Here is a 15695-nt window from a genome sequence, read left to right on the forward strand (position 1 = left end):
GCGGTGGTGCCGCCGTGTCACGGAGGGAGAAACGGCCACGTCGGCCCAACACGGAGGGAATCTTGGGCCGGGACCGTGTTCGGGGGTGTAGCTATGAGCTAGGCTATGACAACCCGGTGAAAAGGTCCATCGGTAAAACCCCGTCCGGCGTAAGTCAAAGTGCTAGATTCGCAAGTCATCTGTGTCAGAGTTAGATGGGACGGGGTACCTAGGGGGTAGCTATGCTGCCAGGTCTTGCGGTGGACCCTCCTACGCGTAAGGAAGCGTGGTGGTGATGACCCACAAGCGTATGGGATCGCAGCAGTTTTCGAGGGTAGAGTATACAACCCAAATTTGTTGGTTCGCCAAAGAAGAAGCCAAAGAATATTCTCAAGTATTAGCAGCTGAGTTTGCCAAATTCAACCACACCTGAAAGATTAGTGTCTGCAAGCAAAGTATCAGTAGCAAAGTAGTATGATAGCAACGGTGTCAGAAACAGATCTGTTGACGGCAGACTATTCCTAACTGTTGTATCAATGGCGCCAGAAGGTTGCACGTAGGCGAGTAACTATTCTTCCCCGACAACAGTGTCGGAAAAGAATCTTGCAACAAGTAACAGCGGAATAGCAAGGAACAACAGTAGCAGCAACAACAGAGTAAGAGCAGTAGCAACAGTAGTAGCAAAGTGGCCCAATCCCTTTTGTAGCAAGGGACAAGCCTAGGCAAAGTAACATAGCAAGGACCAGTAGTAAAAGACTCGTAGGCAGTGGATCGGTGATGGATGAGTATGACGGATGTGATTCATCATGTAACAACTATAACATGAAGAGAAAAGTAACTAGCTCCCGTTCGTCAATCTAATGTAGGCATGTATTCCGTATGTAGTCATACATGCTTAGGGAAAAAAACTTGCATGACATCTATTGTCCATCCCTCCCGTGGCAGCGGGGTCCTAGTGGAAACTACGGGATATTAAGGTTCTCCTTTTAATAAAGAATCGGACCAAAGCATTAACACGCGGTGAATACATGAACTCCTCGTACTATGGTCATCTCCGGGAGTGGTTCCGGCTATTGTCACTCCGGGGTTGCCGGGTCATAACACATAGTAGGTGACTACAACTTGCAAGATAGGGTCTAAAACACACATATATTGGCGACAACATAATAGGTTCAGATCTGAAATCATGGCACTCGGGCCCTAGTGACAAGCATTAAGCATAGCCAAGTAGTATCAACATCAATCTAGAACATAGTGGATACTAGGGATCAATCCCCGTCAAGAACTAACTCCATTACATGATAGATCTCATCCAACTCATCATCGTCCAGCAAGCCTACGATGAGATTACTCACGAACGATGAAGAGCATCATGGAATTGTCGATGGAGGAAGGTTGATGATGACGATGGTGACGATTTCCCCTCTCCGGAGCCCGAAATGGACTCCAGATCTGCCCTCCAGATGAAGAACGGGAGGTGGCGGTGCCTCCGTATTGCAAATTGCGATGAAACATTCTCTCTGATTTTTGTCCGGGCGAGACGGAAGATATAGAGCTGAGTTTGGGGGCAGTGGAGCCACGTGGGCCCCACAAGCCCTCACGACGTGGCCAGGGGTGGTTGCGACCTGTGGGCTTGTAGCCCACTGGTCCACCTCCTCCGTTGGATCTTTGCGCGGGTATTTTTCTTTTATTCCAGAAAAAATATTCGTAAATTTTCAGGACATTCCGTGAACTTTTATTTGTGCACAAAAAACAACACCATGGCAATTCTGCTGAAAAATAACGTCAGTCCGGGTTAGTTCCATTCAAATCATGCAAATTAGAGTCCAAAACAAGGGCAAAAGAGTTCGGAAAAGTAGATACGATGAAGACGTATCAACTCCCCCAAGCTTAAAGCCTTGCTTGTCCTCAAGCAACTCAGTTGACAAACTGAGAGAGACAAAAGAAAAACTTTGACGAACTCTGTTTGATCTTGTTGTTGCAACTATGTCTAACTCATAACCAGAATTTCAGCAAGATCACAAGTAAACCACATAAGCAAATGACATCTAGGTCTCACGGTAAACTCATATCAATGGCATAATCAACTAGCGAGCAAATAATAATAAGTCTGAAACGTCAACACTTCAATGGTATAATCAACATGAAGCGGTACGAATAGATGGTATCTCGCTAGCTCTTTCTGAGACCGCAAAACATAAATGCAGAGCACCTTAAAAGACCAAGAGCTGACTAAACATTGTAATTCAAGGCAATGAAGATCCAGTCACACTCAACACAGTTAAAAGCAAAGCATAAAAATGACAGAGGTGCTCTCTAATTGGTGCTTTTGTAAGAGGAGGATGACTCAATAGGAACATAAATAGACATGCCCTTCGCAGAGGGAAGCATTGATTTGCAGAGGTGCCAGAGCTCAAGGTTTTAAAACAGAGATAATAATTTTGGGTGGCATGCTTTCATTGTCAACACAATGACTAGGAGTTCTCAACATCTTCCACGCTACACATGCTATAGGCGGTTCCCAAACAGAAAAGTAAAGTTTTGACTCCCCCACCACCAATCAATCACGCTCCACGGCTAGCCGAATCCTCAGGTATCGTCCATACCAACATCAATCCTGGGGGAGTTTTGTTTGCAATTATCTTTTCGATTTGAGCATGGAACTGGGAATTCCAATTACCGGCCCCTTTCTCGTGAATGATAGTGAATAAACACATATCGAGGATAACACGCCTAGCATGGAAGATACCAATAGCCCCCTGTCAACACATGAGCGGTTCGGGCATGCAAAATAGATTATTTCTTGAAGGTTTAGAGAGTGGCACATGCAAATTTACTTGGAACGACAGGTAGATACCGCACATAGGTAGGTATGGTGGACTCATATGGCACAACTTTGGGTTTATGGAAGTGGATGCACAAGCAGTATTCCCGCTTAGTACAAGTGAAGGCTAGCAAAAGACTGGGAAGCGACCAACTAGAGAGCGACAAGAGTCATCAAAATGCATTGAGATTAACTAACATTTAGTGCAAGCATGAGTAGGACATAAATCACCATGAACATGAATATCATAGAGGCTATGTTGATTTTGTTTCAACTACATGCGTGAACATGCGCCAAGTCAAGCCACTTGAATCATTCAAAGGAGGATACCATCCTATCATACTACATCATAGTCATCTCAACATTCATGTGGGCATCCAAGACAAACCATTATAAGCCCCTAGCTAAGTAAGCATGGCATAAGCAACTATGATCTCTAAGTTGACATTGCAAACATGTTTCTCTCACAACAAAGCTGAATCAGGCATGATGAGCTAGTCATATTTACAAAAACAAAATAGATCGAGTTCGTACCAGCTTTTCCAGGCTCAGTCACTTCATCATATATCGTCATTATTGCCTTTCACTTGCACGACAGAACGATATGAACAATAATAAGCGTGCTCGTGCATTGGACTAAAGCTGGAATCTGCAGGCAAACACAAAGGAGAAGACAAAGTAATATGGCTCTATGAAAGCTAAACAGGTATGCATGCAAGAGCCACTAAACATTGTAACCAATATCTTCTACCTTGACCCAAAGAAAAAGAAAACTATCTACACGGGAAAGCTCCCAACAAGCAAAAGAAGAAAAAGAAAATATTTTTGGGTTTTCTCGAACTAGACACACACGAAAAGAAAATGAGAAAAGGAAAATGAACTAGCATGGATGATACAGTGGCAAAGTGTGAACACCGGCTAACAAAGTGAAAGCATAAGCAAGAATGTAAAGTCGGTGAGAACACGTACTCCCCCAAGCTTAGGCTTTTGGCCTAACTTGGTCTACTCCCAAGGATGGTCCTGGCGAAATCCAACATCATAATCGGGGTTATACGGGAGCGCTACAGCCTCTGCCTGAATAGCTGCCTCACGGAGACGAGCATCCTTTGCCTCCCTCTCATACTCCTCTGCCTCTCCTCTGGTTATGTAATATCTCCGTTTTACCTGAAAGTCAAAGAGAGCAGGAGTAGGAAGGGTAATATGGAAAACACGTTGTCGGTTAAATATCAAATGGTATAGGAGGGATCCATCATCCCTCTCAAGGAACTGGTAGCGTGTCAAAGCGACGCGATCGAGGAAAGCTGTATGGAGCGGATGATCTCCTTCGCGGATGGGTACTCCAAGAAAATTTGCTATGCGAGTTGCATAGATCCCGCCAAAGAAATCCCCTTCAATAGCATTCTTATTCAGCCTCCTTGCTATAATAGCTCCCATGTTGAAGCTTTTGTCACCTGCCACTGCGCTCTTAAGGATACTAAGGTCGGGTGCGTAGAGGTGACAATGCTCAATCTTGCCATTAATGCATCTGCCTATGAAGAGGGCAAAGAAATGCAAGGCAGGAAAATGAATACTCCCCATGGTAGCTTGCGTAATGTCTCTAGTTTCTCCAACAGTAATACCAAAGAAAAAATATCTAACCGAAGATTTAGGAGGATCAATGAGGCTACCCCAAATAGGTATATTGCAAATTCTACTGAAATCCTCTAAATCCATGGTATAAGATTTATCATAGAGATCAAACAGTACCGATGTCTCACGGCCAGCTGAAAATTTGAATATACGAACAAAAGAGGCAGTGAGAGCAACATATTGTTCACATTTATCGAAGATGAATTCTTCGAGTCTGAAGTTGTGAACAAGTGCATCAAACTCGTCTTTGAAACCTGCCTCAATCATAAATTCATCATAAGGCCATTCACATGGTTGTACCTGCGCGTCCCTTGGTTGGTAAGGATGAGGCTCCCGAATTGCAAGATGGGGACCTTTCTTGCTTGAGGAACCACCATGAAAGTTTCTCCTGAACATCTTCCTTTTCTGAAATTTTCAGTGACCCAAAGGAAAAATGAACAAGGCTCAACTAAACTCGTAGCAACTACTCCAACAAGTGCCTAGAGGCCATATTATGCATCAAAACTACTTGGGACCATCTAAAATCAGCATGCAAAGCTCAAGAACATGGTCACCAAGGCAGCACAAATACGTGGAGTATAAGGCACTAGAGCAAAAACTAATTGGACCAATGGAGGAGTCACTTTCCAAGGAGTAATTTCACCAAAACAGTTCGGAGAATGGTGATTTGAGCAAAGAGATCGAAAATCCCAGCAAGAGGAGCAAGAACACGGGTTTGAGCTGTGAAACGATTTTTTCCGGAGGTAGGAGAAGGAGATAAGAGCAAGAAGTAGTGGAGGGGGTGCCTGTGAGCCCCATAAGCCTGGGTGGCGCGGCTAGGGGGGGTGCCCGCCCCCCTAGGGCTTGTGGCCCACTGGTGTGGCCCCCAGACAGACTCTTTGTCCCAGTATTTTTCAAAAAATCCAGAAAAAATCATACTTGATTTTCAGGATGTTCGGAGAACTTTTATTTTTGGGGTACTTTTCTACGGGACGCTAAAACAGAAAACAGGGAAAACTAAACTAAATCTATTATTTTTCTTCTAAGCAACCTAAAGTGAAAGCTTGGAACAAAGGTTTGTGACTCCTCGATTCATCCATCTCATGGTCATTGAAAGAAAATCTGTCAATGAGGTTCATCAAGTCTCCTCGACAAACCTTTTTCGAATCGCAAAACAAGACGGAGAATTTTTGAACAGTCACTAGGTCACCTCAATGGGGATGTGTATCTCCCCAACAAGCAAATCATACTTCATCTTGACACGAGGAATAGGGCATTCAAAGCTCCCAATAAGAATCGATGAAGTTTTTTCGATAGCATTGATGCAATGTACTCGATATTGTTTCTTTGGAAAGTGCACCGTATGCTCATTACTGTTGACATGGAAAGTGACATTGCCTTTGTTGCAATCTATAACAGCCCCTGCAGTGTTTAAAAAGGGTCTTCCGAGGATGACAGCCATGGCATCGTCCTCAGGAATATCCAAGATAACAAAGTCTGTTAAGATAGTGGTGTTAGCAACCACAACAGCCACATCCTCACAAATGCCGATAGGGAAAGCATTTGATTTGTCGGCCATTTGCAGAGAGATTTCAGTGGGTGTCAACTTATCCAGTTCAAGTCTATGATAAAGAGAGAGAGGCATAACACTAACACCGGCTCCAAGATCGCATAACGCAGTTCTAGCGTAGTTACCTTTAATGGAGCAAGGTATAGTGGGCACACCGGGATCACCTAGTTTCTTAGGAGTTCCACCCTTGAAGGTATAATTAGCAAGCATGATGGAAATCTCAACCTCAGGTATCCTCCTCTTATTAGTCACAATATCTTTCATGTACTTAGCATACAGAGACATCTTGAGCATATCTGTCAAACGCATTTGCAGAAAGCACTACTAGGAAAAGGGCTATAGATAATATAAACACTAATGGCGCACCAGACAAGTGCTGCGCCACTACTATATAGCAGTGGCGCACCATGTGCAGGTGCGCCATTAGTGTGATGGACACTAATGGCGCACCACACACACGGTGTGCCACTACTAACGAACTTTTTTTCCAAAAATACTAATGGCGCACCGGGGCAGAGTGCACCATTACTAGTTTAACTAGTAATGGCGCACCACTCACCTAGTGCGCCACTACTATAATTTTACTTTTTTGCAAAACTACTAATGGCGCACCAGCTGGTGGTGCGCCATTAGTAGTTTTGCAAACCCTCGTCCAATCTGTCGAATCCCGCGACCAAGGTAGGCACCCGCCCTAGTTCTCGATCGATTCCGCATCGGTATTTCTACTTCTTCCCCGGCGCCGACTCCACCTCCCCCTCCGCAGCCGCCCCCATCGCCGTGACGTCCAGCCCCTCCTCCGGACCCGCAGCCACCATACCCTCCCTCCGCAGTCAGGGGGTCCTGGCCTCGCCCTCGCCCTAACTCCCCGCCGACCTTGGTTGATTAAGGCGCCGGGGAAGAGCAAAGCGGAGCGGAGGAGGCTTTGCTTTTGCTTGGCTCCTCTTCTTCCTCCCCCTCCGCATTTCCCACAAGCAAAGGCCACCCACCCAACCACCCTCACAACCTACCCTTCCCCTCCGCATTTCCCATCCAAGGCCTGAGCACCTCCTCCCGACCGCCGGGACGGGAGGGATCTGCGTGCCTTGCGCTATTTGATTTGGGGACGCCGACGACAAGCGGGTGTTTCTTTTCCTGGTTGGTTAGTTGGTTGGTATGGGGATCTCACACCCGCTGTCCAACGAGTTCTACGGAGGGACCCGCGGAGGACTGGGCTTGGGCGGCGCGCTCATGCTGTCACCGGACCGGACACCGCCCTCCTCCCCGCCGTCCTGCTGCTCGCCCGTCCATGGCCAGGAGGGATTCCTCCAGCACCATGTGTCCCGGATGGACATGCTCGCCGGCATCGCCATCAAGTACGGTGTCGAGGTATCTTCTCTCACCCTCTCTCTCTCTCCATACCTGCTAGTTTGGTGGAGTTGTTGCTGAGTTGCATGCAGAAAACCACGGTGATATTCTTGCTGAATGCAAGGAACAACACCATTATCAAGGAATTTCGATAGAAAAACGTGTCATGGAGTCTGTGTCTCGTGCCGAGTTTGCTCTACTTCAAAGACAAGAGAGGGAGGACTTGTCCCTGACAAAGATCCAAATATTTACCTCTGTTCTCCCTACTTTGCGGCTGCCTGGTGCTGCTATGGGATTTGTCTTGCTCCACCTGAAAACACCCCGTGAACCAAAGCCGTTCACGCCCATGGATGAAGTAATCCTGCAATGTGATGCAATTCATCTGTGACAATATCCCAACATTACCCATGTTTTTCTCTGGTATGTGGCTGCCATAGTGAGCTAGTGCTTGTACGGCCTTTAATCTTGCGCCGCTTTAGAATACTCCGTCAACTATGCACTTCAACGTAGTTACGGGCCATGTAATCCTCCTATGAGCTTGATGCAAGCAAAAACACCGAGTTTCGACATCACGTGTCGTGCTTTCGCGGGGAGTCCGTGCGAGGAGTAGCATGATGAAAGGCCATTATGCATTTGCGTTGCACATCGATTTCTCCTGTTGGTCAGGGTAGTTTACTTGGTTCCAGTTGTCAGTTCAGTAGGATGGCTCAGCAACCTTCATACTACATCCCTTGTTTAGCCGGGCATTTGATATTCTGCGACGTGCAAATGCAATGGAGGTCCATTTGTCTGTAGCTATGTCAGCTTGTGGACATGAATGCACATTGTACACTTGATTTATTACTTGTGTAAAATGTGAGAACCTGCCACTTCAGTATTTCTACTGGGACTAGTTGCTACACTAGCTGATTTTGTTGTTTTCCCTTTGTGGTTTACTCAGAAAGAGACTATCTTCTTCAAATGACTCCCCAATGTTGGGGACCTCAGTCTCCAGATTCTCAGAAGCAAGGGTGTTGCATGATGGAAGCAGCATACCTAGGCGGCCCAAAGCTGGTCTACTACTTGAAGACGTCAAGCAGGAGGCTGCTGATTATTCCGACATTGATGGCTTGAGACCGAAACTGTTTGGATCAGCAAAAAGGACATCGCTGGATGGTGGTTCAGGTAGGAGGGCGGCAAGATCAGCGTTGAATCTGGTCAAGCTGGAGGACGATATGCCACGAGAAGGAGAAACAACTTTTTTCAGGCTACGGAACATGAATATGAAAGAGAAAAGCTAAAAGAGAGGATAGCCAAATTATATGATGGTGTTGCTATCATTCAGGTACATCCGATGTACCACACTAAGATATCTATTGATGTACTAGGCAACAATTCCAGAAATACACCCAGTAGTGCACTTTTTAGGTTGCATTATTAGCAGAATATAATAGATATAACATAATACTCTTGGTTTGTAGGTAGGAGCACAGACTGAAACCGAGCTAAAGGAAAAGAAACTGAGGGTCGAAGACGCGCTGAATGCAACAAAGGTAAATGTTTTTTCCCGGTTCAATTCCAGTTGATTTTTGGGATTGTGTACCTGTGTGGATTCAGCTGACCTTCTAGTGCACTGTACAACTGCGCTTTTTCGAACTGTGCTGATTTTACTTCTAGTACAACATAATCTGTATGTACTCATTCATGTGATATTTAACTACTTTCGTTGTGGACAGGCGGCTGTTGAGGAAGGTATCATTGTCGGTGGTCGATGTACCCTTGTAAGGCTTGCATCAAAAGTTGATGCAATTAAACAAACCCTTGAGAATGATGAACAGAGGGTATGAAACAAGGCGAATGACATCCTCATCCGCAAAATGTCAGGGTTTAGAATCATGTCATTAGTTCAAGGTGTTTTTTTCTTCCATCGCAACAAGCTAATCCCCTCTTCGTATTTTCAAGGTTGGGGCTGAAATTGTAAGGAAGTCCTTGAGTTATCCACTCAAACTGATTGCAGAAAATGCTGGCGTTAATGGCAGCGTAGTTATTGAGAAGGTTCGGAACTCAAATTTGTTCTCAAGTATGCATTTGATATTCAACAACTTACGTGTAACTAATTTGAACTTGTCTTCATCCAGGTCCTTGCCATTGACAACTCCAGGTATGGTTACAATGCCGCTACTGGAAAGTACGAGGATTTGATGGCTGCTGGTATTATTGATCAAACCAAGGTATGTGATTGCGGAAGCAATGTTCTCTTTGACCACGTCATATAACCGATACTCTCATATGAGGATGTCATGGTACGTACCCTTTTCTCAAGTAAGACAATGTACCTAAAAATCCTAGAGTCCCTTATGTTTTGTCAGAAAATGGCAATCTGGTGCTTTTCCTAATAAATATCTAATTGTATGGCATGAAACCCATAAACTTTGGGGTGACCAGTTTGATAAGACGTTTCGAAGAGGGATTCTATGTCCCTCCTTATTCACAACCAACTAGTTTCTTTACCCTCCTTTCTGTGCATAAGCATCAAGCTCAAACAAAAATTAACTGAGTTTTGCGCAAACAGGTGGTGAGGTGTTGCTTGGAGCATGCTGCATCGGTGGCAAAAACTTTCATCACCTCTGACGCTGTTGTCGTCGACATAAGGGTGCCTAAGTGCACTCTTGTTGTGAACCTGATGTGCGGTTCACGTATATGGAGACAATCTGCTCATCATCGTCTGCTATTTCTTACTCAGGAATCAATATGGCCTTACTAACTTTAAAAAAAATACAGGTTATGGATTCTGATTTACGAGAAGAGCTATGCTTTCCTGTTCCCTCGGCAGCATGCTATATCAAAGGCAGAACTACTGTTACGTTTTCAGAAATAAATTTGTTACTTGCTGTTGTGGCGAGTCAAAGCCAGAGTGAATAGTTCGTTGTATAGTCCTAAAAGTGAATGAGGATTAGTTGCATAGAATATTATACCTACATAATATTCACGTTTTTTCCTTTCGAGCATTTGTTCCTTTACCGAGCGTAGGCTTGTGGTACTGAAGTTGTTCCATATGTGGATAAAAGACATAACCTATCACCAGAACCATATGAGATAAAAGACAAGTGATAGGTTTCATATGGTACTAGAAATATTTTTAATACACATATGAGATTTTAACAACTTGATCTGGTTCCACTTTCTTGACAAATTTGTGCAAAATGTTTTCACGTACTCAACCTATTGATGCACATGGACATGATGACTCTCTAGCGTTTATGGACCAACCAACCTATAATCATGGACCTTATTGTCTTGTAGACCATTTGGTGTTTCAAGTGTTTTGGAGCTTGTACTTTGTGCATGTAGATACAAACTTGTGTGTTCTGTACCATCTGAAGTCTCTCATAGTAACCAATAGTCCTTATCTTTTTGTGACTTGTGTGTTCTAGATGATTGTTAAGATGGTCAAAACTATGCTTCCTCTAGGTTAATTTGTTTGTCAACTTGCGTTCAATGTATGTGCATGTTTGTAAACATATTTTCATTGTGGTGTAATATGTGTTTATCTTGAACCTTCTTGTGGGTGTGAGGATAATAATTGAATATTTTTAGAGCTGGTAGTATAACCTGTGGTGCACCATGAGCTATACTAATGACACACCTGGGAGGCATACTAATGGCACACCTGGGAGGCATACTAATGGCGCACCTTGGAGGCATACTAATGGCGCACCTGGGAGGCATACTAATGGCGCAGCTAGGAGGCATACTAATGGCGCACCTGGGAGGCATACTAATGGCGCACCATGAGCTATACTAATGGCGCACTGCCTGGTGCTCCATTAGTATACCAGATACTAATGGCGCACCTGTGGTGCACCATTAGTAAAAAATTCTAATGGCGTGATGCTAGTGGCGCACCTATAGTGCGCCATTAGTAGCCAAAACAGGTGCGCCACTAGCAGGCCTTTTCCTAGTAGTGAAGACAGGTCTGATCATTTCAACGAATCACTCAAAATCCTCATCATCCTTTTTCTTGGATGGTTTGGGAGGAAAGGGCATGGGTTTCTGAACCCATGGTTCCCTTTCTTTACCATGCTTCCTAGCAGTGAAGTCATTCTTATCGTATCTTCTATTCTTAGACTGTGGGTTATCAAGATCAACACTAGGTTCAATCTCCACATCCTTATCATTGCTAGGTTGAGCATCTTCATGAACATCACTATTGATATTATCATTAGGCTCATGTTCATCACCGGATTGTGTTTCAGCATCAGAGACAGAGGCATCGTTTGGACTCTCAGGTGTAGCAGCAACAGGGTTGCTAGCTTGCAGGTTCATGTCATCTTTCTTCTTCTTTCTAGGATGACTAGGTGCATCAGTGCTAACTCCTTGAGAATCTTGTTCAATTCTCTTCGGATGACCCTCAGGATACAAAGGTTCCTGGGTCATTCTACCGCCTCTAGTAACGACTTTGACAGAATTGTCATTCAACTCATTGAGCAAGTCATTCTGAGCTTTAAGTACTTGTTCTACCTGAGTAGTAACCATAGAGGCATGTTTACTCAGAAGTTTAACATCATTGACATTTCTGTCCACACAAGCACTTAAATGACTAAGTATACGAGCATTCTTTTCCAATTGTCTGCTAACATAATCATTGAAACTCTGTTGTTTGGCAACGAAGTTATCAAATTCGTCCATGCATAAGCTAGCAGGTTTATCAAAAGGAATATCACTCTCATCAAACCTACACAGAGAATTTACTTCTACTACCTGTATCGGGTTATTGAGACCATAGATCTCTTAGATAGGTGGTAGATTTTTGACATCTTCAGATTTAATGCCTTTCTCTTGCATAGGTTTCTTGGCTTCTTGCATATCTTCAGGACTGAGGAATAGAATACCTCTTTTCTTCGGAGTTGGCTTAGGAGGTGGTTCGGGAATAGTCCAAGCGTTCTCATTGCACAAGATGTTATTCAGTAGAATCTCAGCTTGTTCTATAGTTCATTCCCTAAAAACACAACCAGCACAACTATCTAGGTGGTCTTTGGAAGCATAGGTAAGTCCATTATAGAAGATATCAAGTATTTCGTTCTTCTCAAGAGGGTGATCAGGCAAAGCATTCAGTAGCTGGATGAGCCTCCCCAAGCTTGTGGGAGACTCTCTTCTTCAGCTTGAGCAAAGTTATATATTTCCTGCAAGGCAGCTTGCTTCTTATGGGCAGGGAAATATTTTTCACAGAAGTAGTAGACCATATCTTGGGGGCTACGCACACATCCAGGAGCAAGAGAAGCGAACCAAGTCTTAGCATCATCCTTTAGCGAGAAAGGAAACAACTTGAGCATATAGTAGTGGCGGATCTTTTCCTCACTAGTGAATAGGGTGGCTATATCATGCAGTTTGGTAAGATGGGCTACAACCGTTTCAGACTCATAACAGTGAAAAGGATCAGATTCGACCATAGTGATTAACTCAGGGTCGACATAGAATTCATAATCCTTATCGGTCACAAAGATAGGCGAAGTGGCAAACTTCGGGTCGTATTTCATCCTAGCGTTCAAAGATTTTTATTTCCACTTGAGCAGTAGTTTCTCAACATCATAGCTATCCTTTACACGCAAGAAAATCCTCAGTTATCTCTCCCTCCATATCATAGCGCCTATCAAGCATAACAGGCAATTCAGGCATAGTAGCACGTTCTACTTCAATAGTATCAGCAGTATCAGAAGTATCATCACATCTGGCAGCAGCTCTAGAAATATGTGCATCAAGGAATGCACCAAGTGGAAAAGCAGTATCAGGCATAGAATCATCAGGCATAGTATCAAGCATAGCATCATCAGGCATAGTATCAAGCATAGCAGCATCATAAGCATCATGGGCAGCAGAAGTAGCATCATCAAGCACAAACGACATATCAAGATTTGTAGCAGGAGGCGAAGTCGCAAACTTACTCAAAACTGAAGGTGAATCAAGTGCAGAGCTAGATGGCCGTTCCTTACCTCTCCTCGTAGTGGAAGGAAATGTTTTAGTTCTTGGATCTTTCGGATTCCTCATAGTGACAAGCAGACGAAATCCCAAGTGACTCAGAGAATATAGTTGTGCCTCCCCGGCAACGGCGCCAGAAAAAGCCTTTGATGACCCACGAGCGTATGGGATCGCAACAGTTTTCGAGGGTAGAGTATTCAACCCAAATTTTTTGGTTCGCCAAAGAAGAAGCGAAAGAATATTCTCAAGTATTAGCAACTGAGTTTGTCAGATTCAACCACACCTGAAATATTAGTGTCTGCAAGCAAAATATCAGTAGCAAAGTAGTATGATAGCAACGGTGTCAGAAATAGATCTATTGACGGCAGACTATTCCTAAAGGTTGTATCAATGGTGCCACAGTGTCGTAAAAGAATCTTGCAAAGTAGCATGTAGGCGAGTAACTATTCTTCCCCGACAACAGTGTCGGAAAAGAATCTTGCAACAAGTAATAGCAGAATAGCAAGAAACAGCGGTAGCAGCAGCAACAGAGTAACAACAATAGCAAGAGTAGTAGCAAAGTGGCCCAATCCCTTTTGTAGCAATGGACAATCCTAGGCAAAGTAACGTAGCAAGGACCAGTAGTAAAAGACTCGTAGGCAGTGGATCGGTGATGGATGAGTATGACGGATGTGATTCATCATGTAATAGCTATAACACGGAGAGATAAGTAACTAGCTCCCGTTCGTCAATCTAATGTAGGCATGTATTCCGTATGTAGTCATACATGCTTAGGGAAAAGAACTTGCATGACATCTATTGTCCATCCCTCCCGTGACAGCGGGGTCCTAATGGAAACTACGAGATATTAAGGTTCTCCTTTTAATAAAGAACCGGACCAATGCATTAACACGCGGTGAATACATGAACTCCTCATACTATGGTCATCTCCGGGAGTGGTTTCGGCTATTGTCACTCCGGGGTTGCCGGGTCATAACACATAGTAGGTGACTACAACTTGCAAGATAGGATCTAAAACACACATATATTGGCGACAACATAATAGGTTCAGATCTGAAATCACGGCACTCGGGCCCTAGTGACAAGCATTAAGCATAGCCAAGTAGTAGCAACATCAATCTAGAACATAGTGGATACTAGGGATCAATCCCCGTCAAGAACTAACTCGATTACATGATAGATATCATCCAACTCATCACTGTCCAGCAAGCCTACGATGAGATTACTCATGAACGATGAAGAGCATCATGGAATTGGCGATGGAGGAAGGTTGATGATGACGATGGCGATGATTTCCCCTCTCCGGAGCCCGAAACGGATTCGAGATCTGCCCTCCAGATGAAGAACAAGAGGTGGCGGCGCCTCCGTATCGCAAAACGCAATGAAACCTTGATACGTCTCAAACGTATCTATAATTTTTGATGGTTTCACGTTGTTATCTTGTCTTCTTTGGATGTTTTATGTACCTTTTTTATCATTTTTGGGACTAACTTATTAATTCAGTGCCAAGTGCCAGTTCCTGTTTTTTCCATGTTTTTGACTCTTTTCATATCTGATTTTGGAATGGAGTCCAAACGGAAGAAAAACCCCGAAATGATTTTTTTCCTGAACAGAAGAAGATCAGGGGGCCTTTGGGCCAAGCCAGGTGGGCTCCAGGGAGCCCACAAGCCCCCACTCCGCCACCAGGGGAGGGGGCGATGGCATGGCTTGTGGCCTCCCTGGCCGCCCCGTGACCTAGATCCTTCGCCTATATATTCCCAAATATTCAGCAAAAAATTAGGGGGGCCTCAAAAATACTTTTCCGTCGCCGCAAGCTTCCGTTTCCGTGAGATCTCATCTGGAGACCCGTCCCGGCACCCTGCCGGAGGGGACTTTGGAGTTGGAGGGCTTCTTCATCATCATCATAGTCCCTCCAATGACTCATGAGTAGTTCACTTCAGACCTACGGGTCCGTAGTTAGTAGCTAGATGGCTTCTTCTCTCTCTTGGATCTTCAATACAAAGTTCTTCATGATCTTCATGGAGATCTATCCGATGTAATCTTCTTTGGCGGTGTGTTTTTCGAGATCCGATGAATTATCGATTTGTCATCAGATTATCTATGATATATATTTGAGTCTTTGCTGATTTCTTATATGCATGATTTGATATCCTTGTAAGTCTCTCTGAGTCTTGGGTTTTGTTTGGCCAACTAGATCTATGATTCTTGCAATGGGAGAAGTGCTTGGTTTTGGGTTCTACCATGTGGTGACCTTTCCCAGTGATAGTAGGGGCAGCAAGGCACACATCAAGTAGTTGCCATCAAGGGTAAAAAGATGGGGGGTTTTATCATTGGTTTGAGATTATCCCTCTACATCATGTCATCTTGCTTAAGGCGTTACTCTGTTCTTATGGACTTAATACACTAGATGCATGC

General features: G+C 44.2%; 1 long non-coding RNA gene across 1 annotated transcript; it reads left to right on the top strand.

The window, feature by feature from the left end:
- The first annotated feature begins 9064 nt into the window (after nucleotides 1-9064).
- Nucleotides 9065-9524, top strand: LOC123446770. The gene is made up of 3 exons (XR_006631438.1): nucleotides 9065-9145; nucleotides 9267-9359; nucleotides 9443-9524. It is a non-coding gene; the product is annotated as an uncharacterized LOC123446770 (long non-coding RNA).
- Nucleotides 9525-15695: the final 6171 nt, after the last annotated feature.

Source organism: Hordeum vulgare, chromosome 4H, assembly GCF_904849725.1.
Source record: "Hordeum vulgare subsp. vulgare chromosome 4H, MorexV3_pseudomolecules_assembly, whole genome shotgun sequence".
Lineage (NCBI taxonomy): Eukaryota > Viridiplantae > Streptophyta > Magnoliopsida > Poales > Poaceae > Hordeum > Hordeum vulgare.